Genomic DNA, 24,391 nt, shown 5'->3' with positions numbered 1-24,391 from the left:
AATATATTTTAAATTAATTTATAAAATAATTTTTTAGCTTTGTATCACAAAAAAAAATTAACAAACCAGCATGCCCCATGAGTTGAACCCAACACCTTAAGGTTGTTCTTACCCGCATTTAACAACTAATTTATAAGTTTCCTTAGTCATATTGGCGCACATATTAATTTTAAGTTATATTTCTAAGCTTTCTAGCCTATAACGGTTAGATTTTTAACCGTTAAAAAAGTGACCAAAATGCTTATAAATACCCTCCCCTATCTTGTTTTTGAGTAATCAAGTGCTTACATTGCAAATCCAAAGCGCACGTTCTCAATCTATCATCCAAACAATCCAACGCTCATGAAGTATTATTGCACACCAACCGAAGAGCCACAAGACAAGAGTAGAAAAATATTTTCAAGTCTACTCCAAATTTCTCTGAGATCACTAATTTATTTATTTTATTTAAATATTATTACCTTGTATATTTTTGTGCTTAATTACTAATTTATGTCTAAGTGTGGACAAATTATTTGTAAACATTTAAATTATCATTGAGGTTTATATAGGTTTCTTAGAACCATTAAAATGTAGGTGAATCTAGTTTTCAAGATAAGTTAGAGATAAAATCTTGGTGTAGTGGTTTTTTAGAACTTGTTGTAATCTAGGTGTGTATCTAGTTTTCAAGGTGAATTAGTGTGAAAACCTTGGTGAAATTGATTTAGTGGAACTTCAAGGGTGGTTATGTAACACCCAGAAAGTTTGGGTTGCCTCGGGATTGGTTAATTTGAAAAAAATACGAGTTTCGTGGAAGATTAGTATATAAAAAGCCTAAAAAAATTGACTGAATCAACTGTAGGGTATACTCTAGGGCTTAGATACCTACGAAAAAGGGTACGGAGTTGACGAACATCTCAAGGAATGATTTTTTGTATCGAAAGAAATCAGATTAAAGACATTTTTCAGTACAAATTCGGTTCAGGCTGAAAAACTAAATTGACATAAGGGACTTTCAAAAAGTCAAAAAAACCTTGAAAGGTTTCAATTTTTTCATAAGAAACAACCCTTAAATAGTTTCGGGATGAAACAAGAGGGTTTCGCAATCAAAGCATAATTCTGGGCCAAAGTATAATTTTTTAAAATTGCCCAAGGGAGGTAAAAATGACGTTATTTCTGAATCTTCAGAAGTCAAATGAGAAGTTTAGAACATGAAGGTCCCAATAGAAATTTTGGAAAGCCCAGGGACTTTGTAAAAAGGGATGAAATGGAATTTTGAAACTTGAGAGAGGCAAAAGTGGAATTTTTCAAAAACTTGGACAACCATGGTCGACCAAGCTTCTAGCCACACCTCTCAACGTCAATTTTGTTAATGGGAGACTCGAGGGATTAGGCTAAGGGGCCTCAGGGCTATGCCTAAGCTGTTCCTTGGTCGACAATTAGCTGTGTTGACGGCGGATATGGCCAAAATTTTGGGCCTCTGTAATCGAGTTTTAGGGGCTTTCATTGAGGTTTTTGGACCGATCTAGGGTAAGAAGAAGTGTTTATGGCCTTGGATTAAACGAGATTGGATGTTTGGAGGCTCGGTTTCGAGTATAAATAGAGGTCGAAGGGGCTAGGCTTTCCGAAAATTAAAACTCAAATTTCTCTTGTTTTGGGTTGAATTGAGAACAAGGGATAAGTGGATTTTGTTCCTTTAAGGTTGGGGAGTGTTTCTGGAGGTTTTGGAGAGCTTTCTCATAGGTTTGGTAAGGTTTTGAGTGTTGCCGAAAAAATGAGGCGAGTGTATTGGTCAAGAGTTTAAACCTCCGATTGTACCATTTCAGACTGTCTTTTCAAGCATCCAAGCCCACCATCTTGATCGACTAAAGGAGTAGAACAAGCTTGTAGAAAAAGCTATCATCGCCAGTGTGCTAGAGCCAGTAAAGACGACCAGCGCGTGGGTTGCATACGTCAGTTCTCACTTACATCTCATGCGCCAGCGCATAAGGGCGTGTGCCAAGCAGGTATATTTTGAATTTTTTTTAAATTCTTAGGAATTTAGTTTAGGAATTTTGGTGCAAAAATATTTGAAAAAATGTTTAAGTACGTATTTATTTTGGAATATCAGAGAAAAGAATTGGAGAAAAATAGATAAAAATTGGAAAAAAATGTGAAAAATAGGGTTTGATATTTATTTGAATAAATATGATGAATAGGGTGTTTTGTGGCTCAAGATTTAGTGTTGTTGCGACTTTTGAGGCTTTACACTCAAACTGAGGCTGTGCACGCTTTTCGAGGTGTTTTGAATCTGGTTTGAATGGTGAGTGGTTTTGCCCCAAAGGTTTATACTTGATGAGATTTCCTTTACTATGCATGTTATTCTCGAAAATTGCTAAGTATTATGTAAATTGCAAACATATTGTCATATTTGTACATATACTGTTGCATTGATAAATGTGACTTTTCACATAACATGATATTGTTAGCATATTGTTATTTGTGAATGGGATGGGATGTTGCCCTGATAGTGTAGTCGTAATTCCCCAAGGGTATTATTGGAATAATGTATAGGAGTAATTCATTGCCTTGTGTGCAAGATGGGACTATTGCCTTGGGTTTCGTGCCAGACTGGTTTGCCAGGAAAGTTACATTAGGGCATCTGTTTATGTGAGTCCATGCATTATACATACATGTTATTATAACACTCTCTTAGAAGATCCATCTTCTAATGTCAGACATCTGTCCCTGAAATATTCCACATTCTAGGCGAGACGAGCGACCGAAAAGGCAAGGGAGTGATTGAGGCATGAGCGTGATGGAAGTTTTTGTGGGCCTTATGCCAAGGCTAGGACCAGTATTTCAATTGGTTTCATGTTTGATTTTAAACTATTATTGTAATATTATGTTGGACGGAGTGATGTGATCTTTTATGTATTAATTTTCAAGATCATTAGATTTTGATTCTACTTCCATTTATGATTAAGTTTATTGTTCCCTAGTTCTATTTTGGGAATGTTATTTTTATACGATTATGTTGAGGATTTTGGAATGATTCGAGTATGTAAATAAAAAAAATAAAAAACCCTAACATAAATATAATGCCCTGGAGAGGCGGAGCATTACAGGCTAGGCCTTGGGAGAGTGGATTAGGTGTGTGTGAAAATACCGAACCACTATAAATTGGTTTATGCTTCGTTTTATTTATTTTTGTTATATCGCGTGGTTTGTATTAATTATTAATCTCAAACATAATTTATTTTAATTATCAAATATATATTTTTAAAGAAAATAATTAATCAATAATATTTATTAAAAAGGAGAAAAAAATTAATTATTCAATTCACCCCCCTCTTGAGTAGCCATACCCTAAGGGACCAACATGGACTAACAGAAGAAGCTGATAGGAATGGGATCCAAGTTCAAGTACAGCTTGGAGGACATGTTCAAAGGAGCCATTGACACCTGCAAGGAGAAGGGATTACTTCCCTACTCCTTTGAAACCCTTGCTGATGACCATTCCTCCCAAAGCTCTGCCACTGGCACCTAGATTTTGAATCATTCACCAAATAAAAAAGCTAGCTTAAGCAATTATCTTTTTTTTTTTTTTCTCTTTTTTCTGTTTTTGACGATTGCCTTTAAGCAATTGTCTTCTTAAATGGGTTCTTTTGTTATCTTTTCAAAAGACTAATTAAGTGGATGAGTGCTCCAGCAGTGATTGAAGGAAGAGCCTTGTTAATGTTTTTCGCATTCCATTCTTGAAAATACAATAGGATCATCAACTTCTCAACTGAAATTGTTGAGGAAATGAATTCCATTTTGAGGGGGAAATTCATGGTCTATCTGGGAAGGAGGGGGAGATAGCTCCAAATACAAAAAATGAGAAGTTATAACTGCTAGATTTGGCCAGAAAGAAAGGAAATGAAACCAATTAACTTCTTGTAATTTGGAAATCTATGTTGTCCTTGTTGTAGAAATTATTAAGGTAACAAGGAGTGAAGTGATTTCAGGTTTCAATTGCGACAATTACGGTTGTAGTTGAATGCCTTATTGGAAAATCACCAAATTGGGTCCATAATCAATCACATGGCAAATCAAGGTCTTGTGTTCCAAAGAAACTGTAATGCCATTCCCTCATTCCTATCATTCTTACATCAACTGCTCTAGATAGTGAATAATAATGGATTTTCCTACCTACCTAAAAGAGGGTGGTTGGATGGAAGCTTGCGACGGCAGGGAACAGACTCGGGAATGGCGAGCACTTGCAAGCACTCTAACGCTCAAGTAAGTAAGAGAATAAATGGGCCGAGTATTGGTAGACTAGAAAGAACATACCTTGGCTCTAGGCAGAGTTGGCTTATATATGAGGATGAGAGGTCCTCCTACATGCATGCTTGCATCGGGCATTGTAGGGTGATGGGTGTAATACCCAAAAACTTTGGATTACTTTTGAAATAAGAATCTGAAAAGAAATGCAAAATATCAGTATCATAATAGCTTGAGAAAGTGACTAAATCCACCAGAGGGAATGCCTGGGAGCTTAGATACCTATGGAAATAGGTATGTTCCTAACGAGGATCTCGAGGCATGATTCTTAGCGTTGAAAGAAATTGGATCAGATGCAGTTTTTGGTACAGCTTTGGTTTAGGCTGAAAAAATGAATTGTCATAAGGGACTTTCGAGAAATCAACGAAACCCTCAAAAAAGTCAAAATTTTGCATGAGGAACAACTGTTAAGTGGTTTTGGGTTGAAACAAAAGGATTTTCGATCAAATCGTTTATTCGAGCCAAAGTGTAATTTCTTAAAACTGCTTGAAGGAGATTGAAACGATGTAATTTCTAAATCTTTGGGGTGTAAATGGAGAGTTTAAACTTGAGGGTCTCAATGGAATTTATGGTAAGTTAAGGGGCTATTTGGAAATGGTAGAAATGGAATTTCAAAAGTTTGAGGGCAAAAGTGGAATTTCAAAAAAGACTGGCAGTGTGAACACTACCAACCATCGGTCACCTCTCCCATTACCAATTGCAACCTGTGAAGGCTTCGAGGGAGGCTCCAAAGGGGTCAAGGCTAAGGCTAGTTGCCTTGGGAGTCATCCACGGCCGAGAATCGGCCATGTCGGTGGCCGATTTGAGTAGAAAATTCGGTCGTGTCTTGGCCATAAAATCAAGGCCTTGAGGGGATTATTTCAGGGCTTTAAATGAGGGTTTTGGGTCGATCTAAGGGATGTGAGGCTATTAATGACCTTGGATTAGATTTGAATGGACATTTGGAGGCTCGATTTTGGCTATAAATAGATGTCGAAGAGACTGAGGGTTTTCAGAATTTCAAGCTCAAATTTCTTTCGTTTTGGGTTTAATTGAAGGAAAGGGATAAGGGACTTTTGATCCTTGTGAGTTGTAGAGTGTTTCTGGAGATTTTGGTGGACAAAGGTGTAGGTTTGAGTGAGATCTAAAGCTTCGCTGGAAACCTAGACAAACGAGTTGGCCAAGACTTTGATCGACTGGTTGGACCACTTCCAATCATCCTTTCAAGCCTCCAAGCAGGCCATTGCGATGGACTGAGGGAGTAGAGCAATCCAGGAGCAAAATCCAACATCACTAGTATACCGGAGCAGGAGAAGACGACTGGCGCGTGAAGCTCACGCACTAGCTTTCACTCTCAGTCCACGCATAGTGAGCATGAGGGCACGTGGCCAATAGGTATTTTCTAATTTTTTTTTTTTTCAAAATTTTGAGAAAATTATTTTAGGAATTTTGGTGCAAAAATATTTGAAAAAATGTTTGAGTATATATTTATTTTGAATTTTTCAAAGAGAAAAATAGGAAGGAAATAGAGAAATAAAATGAAGAAATTATGAAAAAATAGGTGTTGATATTTATTTGATTAAATATGATGCATAGGTACTTTGAGGCTTGAGGTTGAGCGTCTGTGCAACTTTTGAGGTGTAGCACAAAAATTGAGGCAGTACACATTTTTCGAGGTGTTTTGAACTTTGTGAAAAGGGTGAGTGGTTTCATCCGTAATGGCTTGCGTAATGAGATTTTTCCATATTATGCATGTTTTCTAGAGGATTTCTAACTAATATGTAATTTGTGAGCATTTTGTCATATCAGTACATATACTGTTGCATTGAAAGTCGTGATATTTCTCATAGCATGATATTATTGGCATATTGATACTTGTGCATGTGATGGGATGTCGCCCTAATAGTGTGGTCGTAATTCCCCAAGGGTATTGCTAGAACAACGTTTAGGGGTATCCCATTGCCTTGTGTGCATGTCGGGATTACTACCTAAGGTTTCGTACCGGGTTGGTTTGTTAGGGAAGTTACACTAGTGTTCCTTCCTGAAAAAAGAGTGGTCGGAGGTGAGCCTGCAACAGCAAGGGATGGGCCTCGGTGATCGGTCCGTCAGGGGGGGCGGATGGCACCTGCAAGCACTCCAACGCTCGAATAAGTAAGGGAGTAAAAAGTGGCAGAGTATCAGTGGATCAAAGAGAAGAACATACCTTGGCTCTGAAGAGAGTAAGTTCATATAGAAGGAAGAGATGCCATCCTACATGCATGCATTATATGTTTACAGGTGATGGGACTGAGTATCGGACGCCGTGGAGGTTCCCAGGTGGTAACAGGGTGTCGACGAATCCCTCATTAATGTGGATGGGATCTACTATAATGAGGATGAGATCTACCATAAATGAGGATGGGATCTTGAGCGAGCACACGGATACCTAGTATGGGGCTGTAATGATACTGCTATAGGCTGGCGTATGGCCAAGATTAGGCCGAGATTGGGCCATGAGAGCTAGGTTGAGATTGGGCCATTAGAGATGGGCCAAGATTGGGCTGGGATGGTCCACAACCCCCCAGGTCAGATGCTCGAGAAGCGAGCGTTCGAGCTAGAAGAGGTGAAGTCTGGACGAGTTTTGTTATTTCTAGTCGAGTCTGAGGGTTGGGTTGGTGATAGTGCTCAGTTGGGGTAAATGACTGAATCGGCGTCCCGCGTTGCTTAGGCGAATACGAGTCTTAAGAATATTTAAAGTTGGCTTGGTTCTTACAGTGAAGTGATCCTTCTTCACACGTGTGGTCTTAAGATTCAAAGCGCTAGATTCAAGGAGTTGGATGATGTGGGTAGATAACTGATGGCCCTTTGGATATGCAACAGGTGGTGGTGTTATAGCGGTGGATCAACAATGGGTGACCCTTAACCGTTGGATGTGTCGTAAGCGTTGCTCAGCGATCCTTATAAAGATCTCTTTTAGGCTAGGGTTTCTTTTGCTTCTTGTGATTTTTGAACTCTTAGTGTCTTTGAGGCTTCTGGTTGAGATTGTGTTTTCCCCTTGCGCTCCTCAAACTGCTTAGTTCAGGTAACTCCCTGAATTCGAAATCCTTTCGCTATCATAGATCTGTGATGGGGGGTGCGGGGATTTTACAAACCATGCAAGCGATCATTTCTTTGCTCATTCTCGTGCCTACGTATTATTTTTGTAGGGCAAATGGCATTCACATTTTGTAAGAAAGATCTTAAGGAAGAGTTGGAAAAACTCTGCAAGGAGAAAATGACCTTGCAAGGGCTCTGTAATGGTAGATAAAGTGCTCGATAAAGCCCTAGCTGTGCTAACGCTGGCTCCCTTTGTAGCATGACCCCCTCTTACTACTGTTGCCACTAAGCCTTCGGTCCCTAGGCTCTGGGAGCCCATTGTCTCTGAGGAGTTGGCTCGACACAAGAAGCGGCAGAAGGGTTCTGAGGGGGAGACTCAACCGTCAGGCGGTTTGAGTCTCGCTAGTCCTGGGAGCTACTCGATTTCATTTCAGGACCCCAAATTCTGGAGTGAACTTTTTATCGATGCTTATCTTGATCCGTTGTCAAATTGAAAGTTATTGGATCTGAAGCAACCGACTGCTTTCCGTCAGGTCGAGCGTCGGTGCTCTAGCTTGCTGTGGATTGTCGTTTGCTTAAGGTGAGTATAGTGACTCGGCTTGCCAAGATAAAGGCAGACCATGAAAAGGAATTGTGTCAGGCCGGGGAATTGGCAAAAGGGGAAATTAAGAAGGCCGTGGAGGTAGCTACTGCTGAGGCAAAGAGCTGGGCCGACGAGGCCGAACATACAGCTGGTAAGGCTGAAAGCAAAAGTGGCATTAGCTAGGGTCGAGGTGATTGAGATAGATATGAAAGCGAAAGCTAAGGTGGCAGCAGGTCGGTCCGAAGTGGAGAGATCAAAGGATGAGGTAGCCGAGGCCAAAGGGGAGGGGTATGAAGTGGCTCTGTCCCACGTCCGAGTTGTCTTTCTGGAATTGGATCTCTCGGCCTTTGGTCCTCTCAAGGTATCAAGGACGGTTATCTAGCGGACCTGGTGAAGGGAAGTCCAGTCGAGACATGATTCCAAGTCGGGCTGTATGATAGCGTAGGCTTTCCGTAGAGATGTGGTGCATAAGTCTTGTAACTTTGCACTTTTTATTTCATAATAAACTACTATTTCTCTTCTTTCGTAATGTTCTATTCCTACTGTCTTTTTTCTGGTGCTTGTCTTACTCGACCTTCGTGATCCTGATGCTTTTATGGACTTGTTATGTCCAGGGTTCAGTATCTGCGGGGTAGGATCAAATTGCTAGACCTCTTGGCTCTTTTGGTTGGATGCTCGCTGGGGGGGGGGAATCCGAGCTTGCGGATGTTTTGTCGAGTTGCTTTTGAGTAGTTTGGTACTGGGCCCGGCGGCATACCGACCTGTCTGGTTGTGACTGACTAGGGATTTCGGAGTGTTACACTGACATCCTTACTTGATTGCATGTGGGCCCCGGGAATCGAGGTGCTTGTCCGAGAATGTGAGGCGTCGTCTGGGGACATGCAGCGACCCACTACCCTAGGTGGGGCAGGTTCATCAGGGTGTTAACGGTGAGATATGTGGCGGAATTGCACTGGTCGTTGCTTGTCCGTTGGGCGTCTCACACGATGCCTATTAATATGCGTTTCTTCCTTGTGTGCTTATTTCTCGGATTTATCTTTGAACTATTCGTTTGTCTTGCCTCCCCTTGCGGCGAAATTGTGCTAGTATGTTCTTCAATGGCTTTTTCGACTTCAAACTCCATTCGCACGTATGACTGGGTAAATGAAAAGGTTGCTTGGATCAAGTCGAAGTTTACCATCGACTTGTCTATGGAGGCAATCAGGAAGAAGTTCTCCTCATGTGGAAGAGATGAGCGAATTTACCACTCGATCCCGGACCTCGAGTCTGTTTATATCTACGAGGTACTCTTTTCAAAACTATATCTGCAGCTCCCCCTGATTGAGTTTCAGGGCTCAATTTTATAGGCGATGAATGTCACCCCGACGCAGCTTCATCCAAATGGTTGGGGCTTCATACGTGGTTTCGAGGTGTTGGTCGAGTTTCTTGGCTGTAGAACTACCACGGGGGTTTTTTTCCACCACTATCACTGGAAAGGGGTCGACAGGGATAGTTGGATTTCCCTAACGAGATGCACGAGGAAATCGCTGTTGAAAGCCTTCACCTCTTCCCTTAAGCATTTTAAGGATAGCTTCTTCAAGGTGGCCTTGGCAGAGAAAGAGCTCAGTTTTTTCTTAGATGAGTATAGCCAAAAGAAGTTTCCCTTATGTTGGCAGTTGGAGCCAAGCCCTCCTATAGAGGCGCAGTACGAGGGCCTAAGTTTGGATGCATTTATGTTTTCTCCCCAGCTTGAGTCTGCAAAGCTTGTAGAATTCAGGGCGGATCCTCGGGCTCTATCTGAATACATGGGTACGTTACTACTATGTGTCTTTGTTTAGTTTTCGCTAACCATGGTTCTTATTGGGGCTTCCTATTTTAGGGCATATGGTGTCGAGTTTGACGGTAGAGGAAGTGGAGAGGCGTGTGGCGGAGAAAAGCATCGAAGTGCCCTTTGAGGTGACTGTAAACAAGGGGAAGGTTGCTATTGTGAGATTGAAGGGTCATTTTCCTGTTCGACTAATTTTTGTGGTTGTCGCTGGTACTTCCTCCCTGCCGAAGGTTCAAGTGGTTCCTCCACAGTGGAAGAGATGCCGGGTAACCGACAGACCAGGGCATTCGAGTTCAATTCAAGCTCTTAATGTGCCAGGTCCTTTGAATCAAGCTTCTAATGCGTCAGGCTCTTCGAGCTCTAAGCTGGCTACCGATGTTCCTGGTCCCTCAAGTTCAAATTCGATTGTCGATGCGCCGGCACCCCCTCAAGTGATGTGTGGCCCAAGACTGAGCTTGTGGGGTTGTGACGATGCAAAGACCAATCCCCAAAGCCTTTGGAGCCACGCCTTCTAGCCGAGGAAGTTTGTCGCAAATCATTTCTTCTTGGATGTTTATCAAAAGAGGCTTGCTTCCTTGGGGGAGGAGGGGCTATATCAGTGGGTGGAGATGCACGATTTGAGAGTAAGAGAGAGATTTGAGAAAGAGAAAGAAAGAATATAGAGAAAAATACCAAAAATTTTTTAGAAAAATGCTATAGGTTGGATTTAGTAGTTCGTGTGAAAATTTGTAGCAAAAGATGTTGTTGGATACGCAAATCAAGACTTCATCGCAATATAGAAGAATACCGAATCACTCCGTGGGAAGGTAAGTTATCTTCAAAATTTTCTTTAAAAATTTCAGAAATATTAGAATGATATTTTATAATTTTTGATGGTGAAATTGGAAGGAAAATGCATGATTAGTATTTATTATGGATTTTTGAGGCAATAGATGCTTGAAAATCAAAGATAAAATGAGAAATAAATAGAAAATGGATTTTAAAAATTATGAGAAAATTTCTGGGGCTTAGGAATATTGTTTTAGGAATTATTGTGAAGAGAAATTGAGAAAATTTTATGAGAAAGTATTTATTTCATAATCTTGAGGAAATAATAGGAGGAAATTTGAGAAATTAAAAAATTTAGAGAAAAATTAGAAATCTGATTTTCTTAAGTAATTATGGTGTCAGGGTAGGTCAAGGTTCATAATTGAGTACAATTGGAAGTCCGATGCGAATTTTGAAACAAAATTACGCTAGGGGCAAAATGATCTTTTTATAAGGTAAGTGGTACTATTCAACTGGATTTAGTTTATGAAAATGGCTTGCAAGTGGTTCTACCAAAACCTAATTTTATGTAAATATTTTCATCATGTTGTCATGCCTTGATGTAAACATGTCATGTGGATTGCATTTACATGTATTGATGACAAAGTATGCATATGAGCATGATGAGATTCACGATCATACGTTCCATGGGTTTGAGATTAGGTACTGGCTCTATTATTTTGCCAATGGTGCACCTATACGCCCCGGTCTGGCAGGGAGACTGGAAAAATGACGGGTAATCTTAAGGTGCAGTCGACCCAAATATGAGAGTTATGATGTTATGTGCATTGCATACATACATGAGCATTAAATGTTTTGTTTCCATTACTTAGATGATTCATCATCTAACTTGGGCTTTGCCCCTGGACGTTCCAGATGAAGATTGTAGCAGAAACGAGGACAAATAAGGCATGTAATGGCACTTAGCAAAGTGCATGATGAGTTGTATGATCAGTTGAATTTATGTTATGTAGCTCATGTATTTATGTTCTGTTACTTCAAATTCTGAACGTTTGAGAAATGATGATGTAAAACCCTATTTAGGGTTAATGTTAGTTGAGAACTTATGTTATGTATTAAGTCATGTTGAGAAATTTATGTTCCCGTGATGTAAGAGTTGATTTATGATTAATGTTATGATATTAGGTTCAATTCTAGCTTCTGCATTTAATGTTTATGATGATTCTTCTTGGAGATAAATGAATGAAAATTTTGGGATGGATAAGAGTAATGATATGGTTTAGTCTTAGTTTTAGTAGTATAAAAAAAAAGGAAAAAAACTATCCCAGAATTATCCTGAGTTTTAACGCGCTCGGAAGACGAGGCATTACAATTGGTATCAGAGCGAACCATAAGAAAACTTAGGAAGGATCATCAAGAATCCATGAAACTGAGGTTTAGAAAAACTTAGATTTAGAAATCTCTATTTAGAGATTCGGGGATGGATAATCGAAGTCTCAAAAGTTACTAGATTTAAGTGTGGTGTAGTAGAAGTGCATGTCTAGGAAAGTTCTGGCTAAGGAAAGACTTGGTATTTAAGTGTGTCTGTTTGTGACCCACCTCTCTTTCCTGGGAACTTACCTAGTGTACTATTCATGAATAGACACAATTCCAGTATACAACCACTATTCTCGGTAAATAGTGAAAGTCTAATGGAAGCTGAGGCAAGCGAAATAATCTAGCTATTGAAGTTAGGGACCGATAATGAGTTTCGGGTGTAAGGTTGACTCGATAACCATGATTATGAGAGATTTAGAGACTGCTGATTTGAGGTCATTAGTTGAAATCATTGCAATAACTAGTAGTTATCAAGAATGATTGAATCATGGATGATCAGTTTGATGTGACATAACCTAGCTGTTGAGTTAGGATCGAATGATAAGAATTTTCGAGAATCATTTAGAGTATCGAAAATAATATGTGTAGATCAAGAACCCTAGGATTTGGGTCAAAGAAAATAGATATGATGCCAGACTTAGATACTTCTAAGAATAGGAAAATAACATTGACTAAGATGATGGGGTCCAAGTTTCAATGAACTGGAGTGCGAGGTGTGCCACTAGCTGGTAGAAAAATGCTAGAAGCCTAGGAAATCGACCCAAAATAAGATGGATAGTATTTGTGAAGACATGATCTAAAGAGAAAGAAGAGTGTGACGTCTTGAATAGGACGGTGTGTCCTATAACATCTAGGTTCATGGTCATTTTGTGAGTTGGTAAATGAGACGAGCATTATGAGGCTCAAGAAATAGATTAATCTCGATGTCTAGGATCGGGTCGTGTTTGTAATTGCCATGAGGATATGGTTGGGTTGCATAGTAAGAGCTTTTCGAAGTGTGAAATAGACATGGTAAACTTGATGTATAGGCGTTACCTATGTGGTGACGTGATTACCAGCATTGATGATAGACCTAGGTGACGAAATTTGTACCTATGATTTAGTGTGCCAAGTGAGTTTGGGGATTCAAAAAAATTGGTGAGAAAGGACACACGAATAAATTATGCCTTGTGCAAACGCATGGAAAAACTGAATCGTTATTTGAGGTTTAAAGTATCATTTGAAAAAGAATCCTTGGAAGTTTTGAGGTCCAGTTGTTTATAGAAAATGATTGGAGCCAGTTAACGTGATTTGATTTGGGATCTTCAAAGATAAATCGGTTTGGGATTTTCGAGGATTTTGTTTTTTAAATAAATGATGTTTTAAGGACCATAGAGAATCTAAAGAGTCCTATGAAACTTTAGAGTTTTAGGAAGAAAAATTCAGTGAGGATTGGGGTACAGTAGGTGACGTAAGTACCTACCTGCTCAAGTTGGTAGTGTGACTATATAGAGTTGTCTCGATAGCTGTGAGAACCTTTGGCATGCTTGAGAGAGACAAGTAATGGCAGAGGTTAGAAAGTGAGTAAGAGAAATACCAGAATGTGCTCTCGGAAGATTTATTGGACCTAATTCTTAAATAATAGGTTTGGAATTGCCATTAATAACTTAAGGTTATCTGATGACTAGCTATGTGTGGCTTGACTGAGGACGTAAAATTATCAAGTTTTGAAAGAGGTAATAATTAAGAGCCGATATTTGATGAATTATTAAACAACTATAAGAGGCTGAAATAATTATGATTGATACACGATTAAGGATAAAGATATATGAATGAGACATTAGAGTACCCACAAATATAACATTCATTACATATGTTCAATATAATTATAAGAGATCAAGCCATACAATTAAAAAAAAGGGGGGGGGGGAGTTAAACCCCAAAATGTCGCCAATACTCAATACTGATGATGACTCCCGAAAATATCGGGTCCAAGCTCATTGACGTCGTCATAAAAGAGTCCACTGGCTACTGCTAGTCTCGTCAGGGTAAGATAGAGTCTCTAGTAAACTAGGGAGTATGGCATGATTAGGTATGTTGGGATATTCAGACCACTGGCTACCGCTAGTCTCGCCAGGGTAAAGTAAAGTCTCTGGTAAACTAAGGAGTGTGGCATGATCGGGTATGTTGGGATATGCAGACCATTGGCTACCGCTAGTCTCGCAAGGGTAAGGTAGAGTCTCTGGTAAACTAGGGAATATGGCATGATCAGGTATGTTGGGATATTCAAACCACGGGCTACTGTTAGTCTCGCCAGGGTAAGGTAGAGTCTCTAGAAAACTAGGGAGTGTGGCATGTTCAGGTATGTTGGGATATTCAGGCCACTGGCTACCGCTAGTCTCGCCAGGATGGAATAGAGGAAAAGTCTCTGGGAAGCTAGGAAGTGAGATATCCTCTGAGATAATGGGATAACCAGAGCTTCCGAATGAATTTGGATCATCAACGGGTAGTGATCCATGCGAAATAGGTCCAGAAATGTCAGCAAAGCTTGGATTAGGTGCAGGAATAGGGTTTGGATGAGGTTATGGTTGAGACCAATTTGGAACCAATTGAAGATACGCAGAATTGTTTGCAAATAAAAAATTATACAATAAAGATACATAGGCATCCAAGTCGATAACCTATTGCTGGAGATCAACAACCTGTTGTTCGAGGAAAAAAATATGGGATACACAGCTGAAAACAGGATCTTGAAGCCGAGCTAGAGCTTCCATAATGAGTGAAATGGCTGCCCCAAATCGGTCACCTATCGGAAGTTGGGTCAGAATTTTGGAAGCATTACTCGCACTAAAGACTTGATGAATGGCAGAAAAATGAAATGTTGCATCCTCATGGCCAAAATAAGGGGCAAAAACACACAATGGGGTGCATCTCCTCCTTAGGATTTTGCAAGCACCACATGGAAACCTGGGTCCTGACATGGATTTGGGGTATTAACTAGATCTAATCAAATTTGGGGACAAATCTAATGGGTCAGATCTAAATGGATGTGATGGATCTAAGTGGATCGGTTCAAATTAAATCTAATTTAAGATCTAGATTGGAAGATTTCAAAAATAAGGCTAAGAGGGAAAAATGGCAGACCTGAAAAGAACAGCAATGGATGCTAGCGGGTGTAACGACCCGCTCCCACTTACGGGCGCCACCGGTAAATAATCGACCGGATTACTCACCTGACGACCACAACTGAAGGGTTGGACTATGTTTCAACAGGAAACGCCCTAGGTGGGAACTAGGCTTCGTCCTTCCCTTCGCTCCACTCAGGAATCGGTCCCAACTCAAATAAGAAAAATCCAGCGGACCAAGACCCGAAACCCGAGTGAGCTTCACCTCTCTTCAGCTCACCCCATAGCAAGCTAGAGGTGACCCAAGCACAAAGCTAGCATATAGACACTTCGCTGAGTATTGAGGATTTATGAGAACATACCTTGCTGATCCTGACTCGGTCCGAAACTTGGCTTTACCAACTATGCCACATTCAACAAGCAATCTCACAATCATCAATCACACTATGATGATTACAACAATTAAATACATTTAAGCTCAATAACACAGACATTTGCTCACAAGGGTATACATACACCACGCCTCCTGGCTACATACAAGCAATATTAAAAATACATAACTCGGGCAACTCAGCTAGTTGCCACAACGGCCTCCCGGCGCCATCCCTGCTTGCATCCGGACTTGCATTATCTACACATGAGGTAAAAACCTCATGAGTCATAAAGACTCAGTAAGGGTGCAATGCATGTAAATATGAATATAATCAAGTTTATGTATGCCAATGCATGCAAATGAGGCTAGGCTCACACATCCTCACAACCCACTAAGGTTTGAGGCATCAACCTATCAGCCCCCACCACTAGTCCTCCTTATGGCCACAGGTCCACTAGAGCTTGCATCACACAAGATATAACCACTACATGCCAATGCAACATAAAAACATTATCAGACATATTTACCAACTTGCGAGGCCACCTCCACATGGGGCCGTCCCTTACCTAGCTCGAAGCCTCAACTCTGCTTCGACACGAATTCCAGCCTGAATCTCAAGTTCCTCTAGGATCATTGCCTTCTCGGTCGAACCTAGATACAAATACACACAAACCCAACTCTATTAACATCCGGCATTTAACCAATGCCCTCAACTTCACCACACACACCATCAAAACCATCCATCAACAATTTTTCAAACAACCCCGACATTGGTTTTAATCCAACAAATAACTATTTTACATTAACTCACTTAACGCAAATAACTGAGGAAGAAAATATTAATTTACCTTGACTCATTTGGAGAGAAATTCAGAAACGCCCACACCGACGTTGCCTCCCGAGCTGCTATTTGCGCCCAAAAATCTCACTTCCAAGCTCCCGACACGCTCCTCCAACCCCAATTTAAATTCCAGAACTTTCCCCTATTTTTCTGAAATTTTTCGGGATTTTTCTCCATTTTCCCCTTATTTTCCAGAATTTCCATTATTTTTATTTTTATTTTTTTTTATTTTCCTTCTCCTCCCACTGTTCATCATCTCCTACCCACGTTTCTTCTTCCTCAAATCCTTTTCTTCCTTCACGGCGAGCACAGCGCGCTTGCGCGGCTGCCATTGCCGCCTCCACCAGCACCCTCAGCCTCGACTGCGATGGCCGCCCGCTGTTGCTCTACTGCATCAGGCCGCCGCGCTGCGGCTGCCCTCGACCACTATCGGCCTCTGCTCAGCCAGCTTTGGCCTCTTCTGCCTTCCGCCGCATCAGACGCCACCGCTGCTGGCCATTTCCAATCGCCTCCCTCACAGCCGGCCACAGCCAGCAGGTCCCTCGCGCACAGCCTCCCAGTCGCGGCCACTGCTGCCATGGCTGACCTTCGTTGCAGCCTCCATCATTTCTGGCTACGCCTAACGTCCATTGCCACCGCAGCCACCATTGGTCGCTTCAACCCCGAGGCTGCTTCGCCAGCCCTCTTCCGCGCGTAGAGCCCCAGCCAGCCTTACCTACGAGCTGCCATTGCCGCTGCAACGCTTGCGGCTGTGGTTGCTATGGCCGATCGACCGCTCACCATCGGCCCTCTCCCCCGATATCACGCGCTAGTAGGGGTCTCTTACCCATACAAGTGAACTCTTCACTGAGCAACCCCTCTTCAATTTTTCACCCGATTCAGCTTTCACAATCATGCCCCATGCTAGGCCTTACATTGGCTATTAAACCCTACCGCGAGTCAAGGATCCTACCATTTCGCTTAAGGTCGCAGAACCATTAATCGACCATCGTCATCACCCACGGTGCGTGGCACAAGTGATTGGCTTATTACCATCTGCACAACCCCTTATTGCATCGCACCTGTAAGATGACTTGTGCCTTTGGTCCGCACCACAACAAGCTAACATGGTTACACCCCCACTCTTATAACGGTCTTCTAGCCAAATTTACTCGCCCAGCTTCAATTTCATTGGGACCTTTCAAATCTCCCTATTCCTCGACAAAGCCTTTTACTCTTGAGGCACGAAACTTTTTGGCAATCCCAAAATCAGGTTCATTCTCAATTTGCGATAAACACCTGATTTAAACCATGCATAATGGTTACCTTTAACCTTCCTGACAACATCTTTTCCCTGACAGTAACGATGACACCACCATGCCATCTCAAAAGACTCGCTGCTCCTTAAATCTTACTGGTCATCGCAACCAGCACGACCCCACTCTTAGGCTGCCTTCCTCAAGTCACTTTGTTATGCTTATAGCAGCTAGCCAATACCCTGAGAGACTCTGGCTTCTCCCGGACTTCTTATAACTTTTGCTTCAATCAGCTCACACCTCAGTGAGCGACCACATTGGCTCTAATGCCTTCATCATCAGCTAAGACGACCTCTTGCCATCGCTTAGCGCCACATCCAATCGCAACCGCGACTTAGGAGCCACCTACGTTAGTAACTGACTACTCTCACGACGCCCCACGACCCTGGCCAGCCGCTGCACTGCTGCTGCCGCTATCACCGGTCGACGACTTCGGTCGACGTTGGTTATTTCTGGCCTATCACCAATCGACTCCACTAGTTGATTTCCTTTCACCATCGTTAACCTTTAGCCACGAGGTTAAATCTCATCAATTGCCCACACTCCAAGACATCCCTCTAGCTGCATCACTCACAGCTATTAGGTGATTTCATCACCTAAACATCATTCTTGGGATCCAATCTCGTCCCACAAGCTCTTCCTTTGAGCTCTAGCCACCCATTGGTGACATTTTAAATTCTCCTTCACCTTCCATCTAATCAACTCAATTAGCTTTAACCGGATCGCCCGACTCATAACCAACACAACTTTTCTCCAGGCACTACTCTTGCAATCATCGACTATGATTTTTGATTTAACTCCACCCACTGGAAATCACCCCTGCTACTCTTGTGGAACTCACACTTCCACTAGATGCCGTAGGACTCACATTCCTACTCAGGCACTTGCCATCACGCTGGCTTTCCCCGGGTGATGCATCCTGTTAGAGTGGTAGTGCCTTAGGAGGTCCATTTAGTATTGTGGCCCCATACCCAACCTTTCTTGGGAGAACATCCCAAGTTCTTTCTAGGCCACATCTCAGCACTACCATCTTTAACTCCCGCTACGGAGTAACACTCCTTCAAGCACAATTCTACCATGACCAACCATTTTTTATCACCTTGGATCTCTTTCTTAAAATTCACCTGGTCTAACCACCAGGACCCGCTGAACTTTTATGTACACGGTTAATCAACAAGGCTTTACATCACAGTCCTCGAGCCTCACGCTCTCACCATTGCCATCAGGTGCTACCACCTGGCAACTAATCTTGTGTCAACAACTGGAAACCTATCCAGTGCCACATGAAGGTACTTCCTCATTTTCGCATCGACACATCAGGACTAATACTAGACCGTGCAATTGCAAGCCTTCACAAATTTCAAATCGTGCCTCAGCCACACGTTCAGCCTGCCACAACTCACATCACAGGATTAGAGATCCCCATACTTGAAACTTTTGCACGCTTCAACATTCAGATTTCATGGTTGGCTTCTAACTTGTAAGTCTCGCCCTTCACGGCACTTACGTAACATCTTGGAGTCATTTACCGACTCCACCAATTAACCCATCTTCTTGCATCACCGCAAGGTCACACAGGATCCATCATCTCAATTTATTCGATCAAATTCAACCACAACTGCGATAGCATCCTTTAATAAGGAGCATCGCCACACGTCTTGTTTTCACATCACAAGGTATCATCCACTCGACTCACAAACCTTCTTGCTGCCTAGACAACAAAGGCACTACCATGATTTTTTCAACCCTTACGGAATTTTAGGTCTGGCCCAGACATAACCTACAGCATACCCCAAGTCTTCGGCATCTAATCGTCTCCACCGCAGACAGGTTACTCCACATAGAGGGCTGCAGTCCCTCCTGTGAACTAACTGTCTATATTCAGTGGTCCTTAGCATTAGACCCGTCAACCGTAGGCATCAACTGTAGCGTTATTCCTACGCTAGACCCATTCATTTTCCACGAGTTTCTTTCTCAAACATCTCAAAGCGCTACAACACCCAAACATTCGCTAAATGGCCTTGACACTACTTTAACGAGATAAAGGGCTTAAACCACACTTGGGTGCAACACCCTTACAACTCTTATTACTAGCAGTTGAGTTGTGGAACTGGCCACAACTTTCGTCACCCTACCGCATTTCACAAATCTTTAGCCCCTGACCATCGGCATAATCACTGTGTTGCCATGTGCTTTAGGTGAGCCAACACCTGGTCATCATTACCGTGTTGCTCCCATACACTGGCCCAACAACAGTTTCCAACAGCATGCTCAGGCCCATCACTGATTTGCTTCGCACTCGTAGCTTCGCCCTACCAAGCTTCCTACTCGACTACTAATCCATCAGAACGTTTTCACGTTCCACGATTTCTCCCTAGGACTACCCTAGATGTCCTGTCCCTTGCAGGAGACTATCGATCTCACCTGGCTAACTCTCTTAAGGTGCTGCTCTAGGTTTTCGGCATCTGATCGTCACCTGCAGTTCACTAAATTGCTCAGGCTCATGGGCCACTTGCCCTCAACGTGAGCCAACTCATTAGTCCTTTGCCACACGGTCCATAGCATCAGATCCGTCACATCGAGCCTTGCACCCGTAGCATCAAAGCTACTGAAAGCCTTCCCGAACTACGATGGTTCCACCACAATCTTACCAAAGCCATCTTACTTGGTTATCCTTGCCTTGATAACCTCAAGCTCATATCATGAGCCTCGCTTCTCAAGACTCTGCATCTCTTACCGCTTAAGAGACTCTCAAACCACAACCAACATGCTGAGCCTATCTTAAGCTTAGGTACCCATAACCATCGAGCACCTACCATTACCCTCCCGGTAAATCGAGACCTCCCGTCTCTTCTTGCACACCCATAGTGCGTTTAGTCACGACGCCCGACCTGGCCTTCTAGCACGCCTTGCACAGGCTTCCATAACTTGGAATTTAAAACTCGGGGCCTCGACATTGTTCACCCTGCCCCTGCCGACTTGGCATCCGAAGTTGGCATTTCCATTGCGCGCATTGCCTATGGATGTCCTGTTGCCACACACTCATCGCTCTCGGACCACACACACCCGTTCATACCCTTCATTGGGTGACCTCCGCGTCTCCCATCAAGGGTCTCGTGACCTTAGGCGTCATCGCAACCCCAGGTATCACAATGAGGGTCTATTCACCTCTCATCTCCCGACCTTAGGCGTCCTACCAGACCCCAAGCGTCATAATGAGAGTTTTGATTGGCCCCTCATCCATTAATCACATGAACGGTCTTTTGGCCTTTCACAACTAGGACTTTTAACCCAAAGGCTCTCACACGCATATCAATGCATGCCCAACTCCTTAATCCCAAATCTGGATTCCCCTAGATTTCAGCTCGACTCAGTTGGGATTTCCATCTCATACAAACACCCGTTAGGGTCCACTTGCCACACGCCTATCATTCCCAAGGGTAGACTTCGTCTCATCACGAAACCAAATAGGGTCCACTCATACCCTAGTCAAGTCCCCTCCAGGATCATCATAACAATACGATCACATCGCATCACATACATCTAGCATCCTGACTCCCCTCAGAGTCCTTCCGGATGCTACTTACTTCATGTCGTCATTGGCCATGACATACAGATGCCTTATAGGCACACTCCCCATAAAGCCTCACTGACGTCTCATCTCCTTGAGTCCCGAGCTAACTTCTATTTAGTTCACTCTATCTCAAGCGCACAAGCCTTATTACACCATTTCCAAGGGATAACTCTATTCCCTCGAACATGCTCGGTAAATCCCTGACATAGGGACGCTCCACTAATTCCCTCCCGGACTAGTCAAGCCTCGGCTTCGTGTCCCCACACGAGCCTCAACACTTCAATCTCAATGAGTTCCCATCCTTAAAACACTTCATATCCCCGAAATGCCACATTCGAGTTTTCTTGATACCAACACCCACACTCGGGTTTTCGGTTCCTCATTGCTCAACCCGTATACCTCTCACAGGTATATCATCTCAATCGAGGGTATTTTCTCATCCCAAGAACAGGAATATCCAAACATACCATTTCAAGCCTTAATGACTTGATCCAATCCCTTAGGGTCCTCGGTCCACATGTCCAACTTTCAAGGTTATCGGACCAACCTTACATTGAAATCTCAAAATTTCAAATCAATTGTTCTTGACCCCCAACTCAGCAGTTAAGACATTTCGACTTACATTCAAATCATGCCAGACATCCTCTATTCCAAAACTCTGGCAATTACTCACATTAATCACATAACCGACCATACTTAACACTTAAGCACGCTAGCCTTCCCCACTCATACAGCTAGCCATGCTCTGATACCAACTGTAACGACCCGCTCCCACTTACGGGCGCCACCGGTAAATAATCGACCAGATTACTCACCCGACGACCACAACTAAAGGGTTGGACTATGTTTCAACAGGAAACGTCCTAGGCGGGAACTAGGCTTCGTCCTTCCCTTCGCTCCACTCAGGAATCGGTCCCAACTCAAATAAGAAAAATCCAGCGGACCAAGACCCGAAACCCGAGTGAGCTTCACCTCTCTTCAACTCACTCCATAGCAAGCTAGAGGTGACCCAGGCACAAAGCTAGCATACAGACACTTCGCTGAGTATTGAGGATTTATGAGAACATACCTTGCTGATCCTGACTCGGTCCGAAACTTGGCTTTACCGACTATGCCACATTCAACAAGCAATCTCACAATCATCAATCACACTATGATGATTACAACAATTAAATACATTTAAGCTCAATAACACAGACATTTGCTCACAAGGGTATACATACACCACGCCCCCTAGCTACATACAAGCAATATTAAAAATACATAACTCGGGCAACTCAGCTAGTTGCCACAACGGCCTCCCGGCGCCATCCCTACTTGCATCCAGACTTGCATCATCTACAGATGAGGTAAAACCTCATGAGTCATAAAGACGCAGTAAGGGTGCAATAAATGTAAATATGAATATAATCAAGTTTATGTATGTCAATGCATGCAAATGAGGCTAGGCTCACACATCCTCACAACCCACTAAGGTTTGAGGCATCAACCTATCAGCCCCCACCACTAGTCCTCCTTATGGCCACAGGTCCACTAGAGCTTGCATCACACAAGATATAACCACTACATGCCAATCAACATAAAAACATTATCAGACATATTTACCAACTTGCGAGGCCACCTCCACATAGGGCCGTCCCTTACCTGGCTCAAAGCCTCAACTCTGCCTCGGCACGAATTCTAGCCTGAATCTCAAGTTCCTCTAGGACAATTGCCTTCCCGGTCGAACCTAGATACAAATACACACAAACCCAACTCTATTAACATTCGGCATTAAACCAATGCTCTCAACTTCACCACACACACCATCAAAACCATCCATCAACAATTTTCCAAACAACCCCGACATTGGGTTTAATCCAACAAATAACTATTTTACATTAACTCGCTTAACGCAAATAACTGAGGAAGAAAATATTAATTTACCTTGACTCATTTGGAGAGAAATTTAGAAACGCCCACACCGACGTTGCCTCCCGAGCTACCATTTGCACCCAAAAATCTCACTTCCAAGCTCCTGACATGCTCCTCCAACCCCAATTTAAATTCCAGAACTTTCCCCTATTTTTCTGAAATTTTTCGGGATTTTTCTCCATTTTCCCCTTATTTTCCAGAATTTCCATTATTTTTATTTTCTTTTTTTTTTTATTTTCCTTCTCCTCCCACTGTTCATCATCTCCTACCCAGACTTATTCTTCTTCAAATCCTCTTCTTCCTTCACGGCAAGCACAGCGCGCTTGCGCGGCTGCCACTGCCGCCGCTGGCCTCACCGACCACCACTCGCGGCCTCTGCCGCCTCCACCAGCACCCTCAGCCTCGATTGCCATGGCCGTCCGCTGTTGCTCCGCTGCATCAGGCCGCCGCGCTGCGGTTGCCCTCGGCCACTATCGGCCTCTGCTCGGCCAGCTTTGGCCGCTTCTGCCTTCCGCCGCATCAGACGCCATCGCTGTTGGCCATTTTCGATCGCCTCCCTCACAGCCAGCCACAGCCAGCAGGTCCCTCGCACACAGCCTCCCAGTCGCGGCCACTGCTGCCATGGCTGACCTTCATTGCAGCCTCCATCATTTTCGGCTACGCCCAACGCCGATTGCCACCGCAACCACCATTGGTCGCTTCAACCCCGAGGCTGCCTCGCCAGCCCTCTTCCGCGCGTAGAGCACCAGTCAGCCTTACCTGCGAGCTGCCATTGCCGCTGCAACGCTTGCGGCTGCGGTTGCTATGGCCGATCGACCGTTCACCATCGGCCCTTTCCCCCGATCTTGATCTCGCTCACTCTCTCAATCTCTCTCACAAGCTCTCTCTTGCAAGCTCTCTGTTTCGGCCATTTCAAATGGCAGAGGACTCACGAAGCTTCAAGGAAGCTTCCTCACGCCTGCCACTTTATATATATATATATATATATATAAACTAATTACATAATTAACCCACTAATTTTTCATAATTTCACTTAAAGAAACATTAATTGCACTTAGACCCTCAAAGTTCTAATTAATTATCATCAAAGCCACACAATAACTTGATTTCTCAAAAGTTAATTGACGACATTTACTTGGGAATATTGATTTCATCCCTGCGCTTGCACGGGACCTTTATTCGACTTGAAAACGCTTAAGGGTTGCCTTATTCTCAAAATCGGACCACCCCTAGGGTCCCCTCAGCTTCCCGGAGGTCCCCTGCAGCCATTCGGTACTGACACCCATTTGGGTTTATACCGAAATTATTCCAAAAATTATTCCTGGTCGGACCGCTTCCAGCGTCCTTAATCTCATCTCGAGACACTAATCAATCTCTTGCCCTCTTCCCTAGACATCACAGTCCCGAGGCACTTCCA

The 24,391-nt window shown here is 43.0% G+C and overlaps 1 long non-coding RNA gene across 4 annotated transcripts; it reads right to left on the bottom strand.

Annotated features, from left to right (window-relative positions):
• Positions 1-928: 928 nt before the first annotated feature.
• Positions 929-23,904, bottom strand: LOC127799927 (uncharacterized). Of its 4 annotated transcripts, XR_008022682.1 has the most exons (5): positions 22,987-23,904; positions 22,705-22,789; positions 16,199-22,398; positions 15,917-16,001; positions 929-15,608 (listed from the first exon to the last, which is right to left on the bottom strand). It is a non-coding gene; the product is annotated as an uncharacterized LOC127799927 (long non-coding RNA). The 4 variants fall into 4 exon arrangements; XR_008022681.1 differs by having other exon boundaries at positions 15,917-22,398; XR_008022683.1 differs by lacking the exon at positions 929-15,608 and having other exon boundaries at positions 15,615-16,001.
• Between the last annotated feature and the right edge of the window lie 487 nt (positions 23,905-24,391).

Source organism: Diospyros lotus, chromosome 4 (assembly GCF_014633365.1).
Source record: "Diospyros lotus cultivar Yz01 chromosome 4, ASM1463336v1, whole genome shotgun sequence".
NCBI classification, from domain to species: Eukaryota; Viridiplantae; Streptophyta; class Magnoliopsida; order Ericales; family Ebenaceae; genus Diospyros; species Diospyros lotus.
Note: the sequence above shows the minus strand (reverse complement) of the source record. Positions and strands in the feature narration are given on the sequence as shown.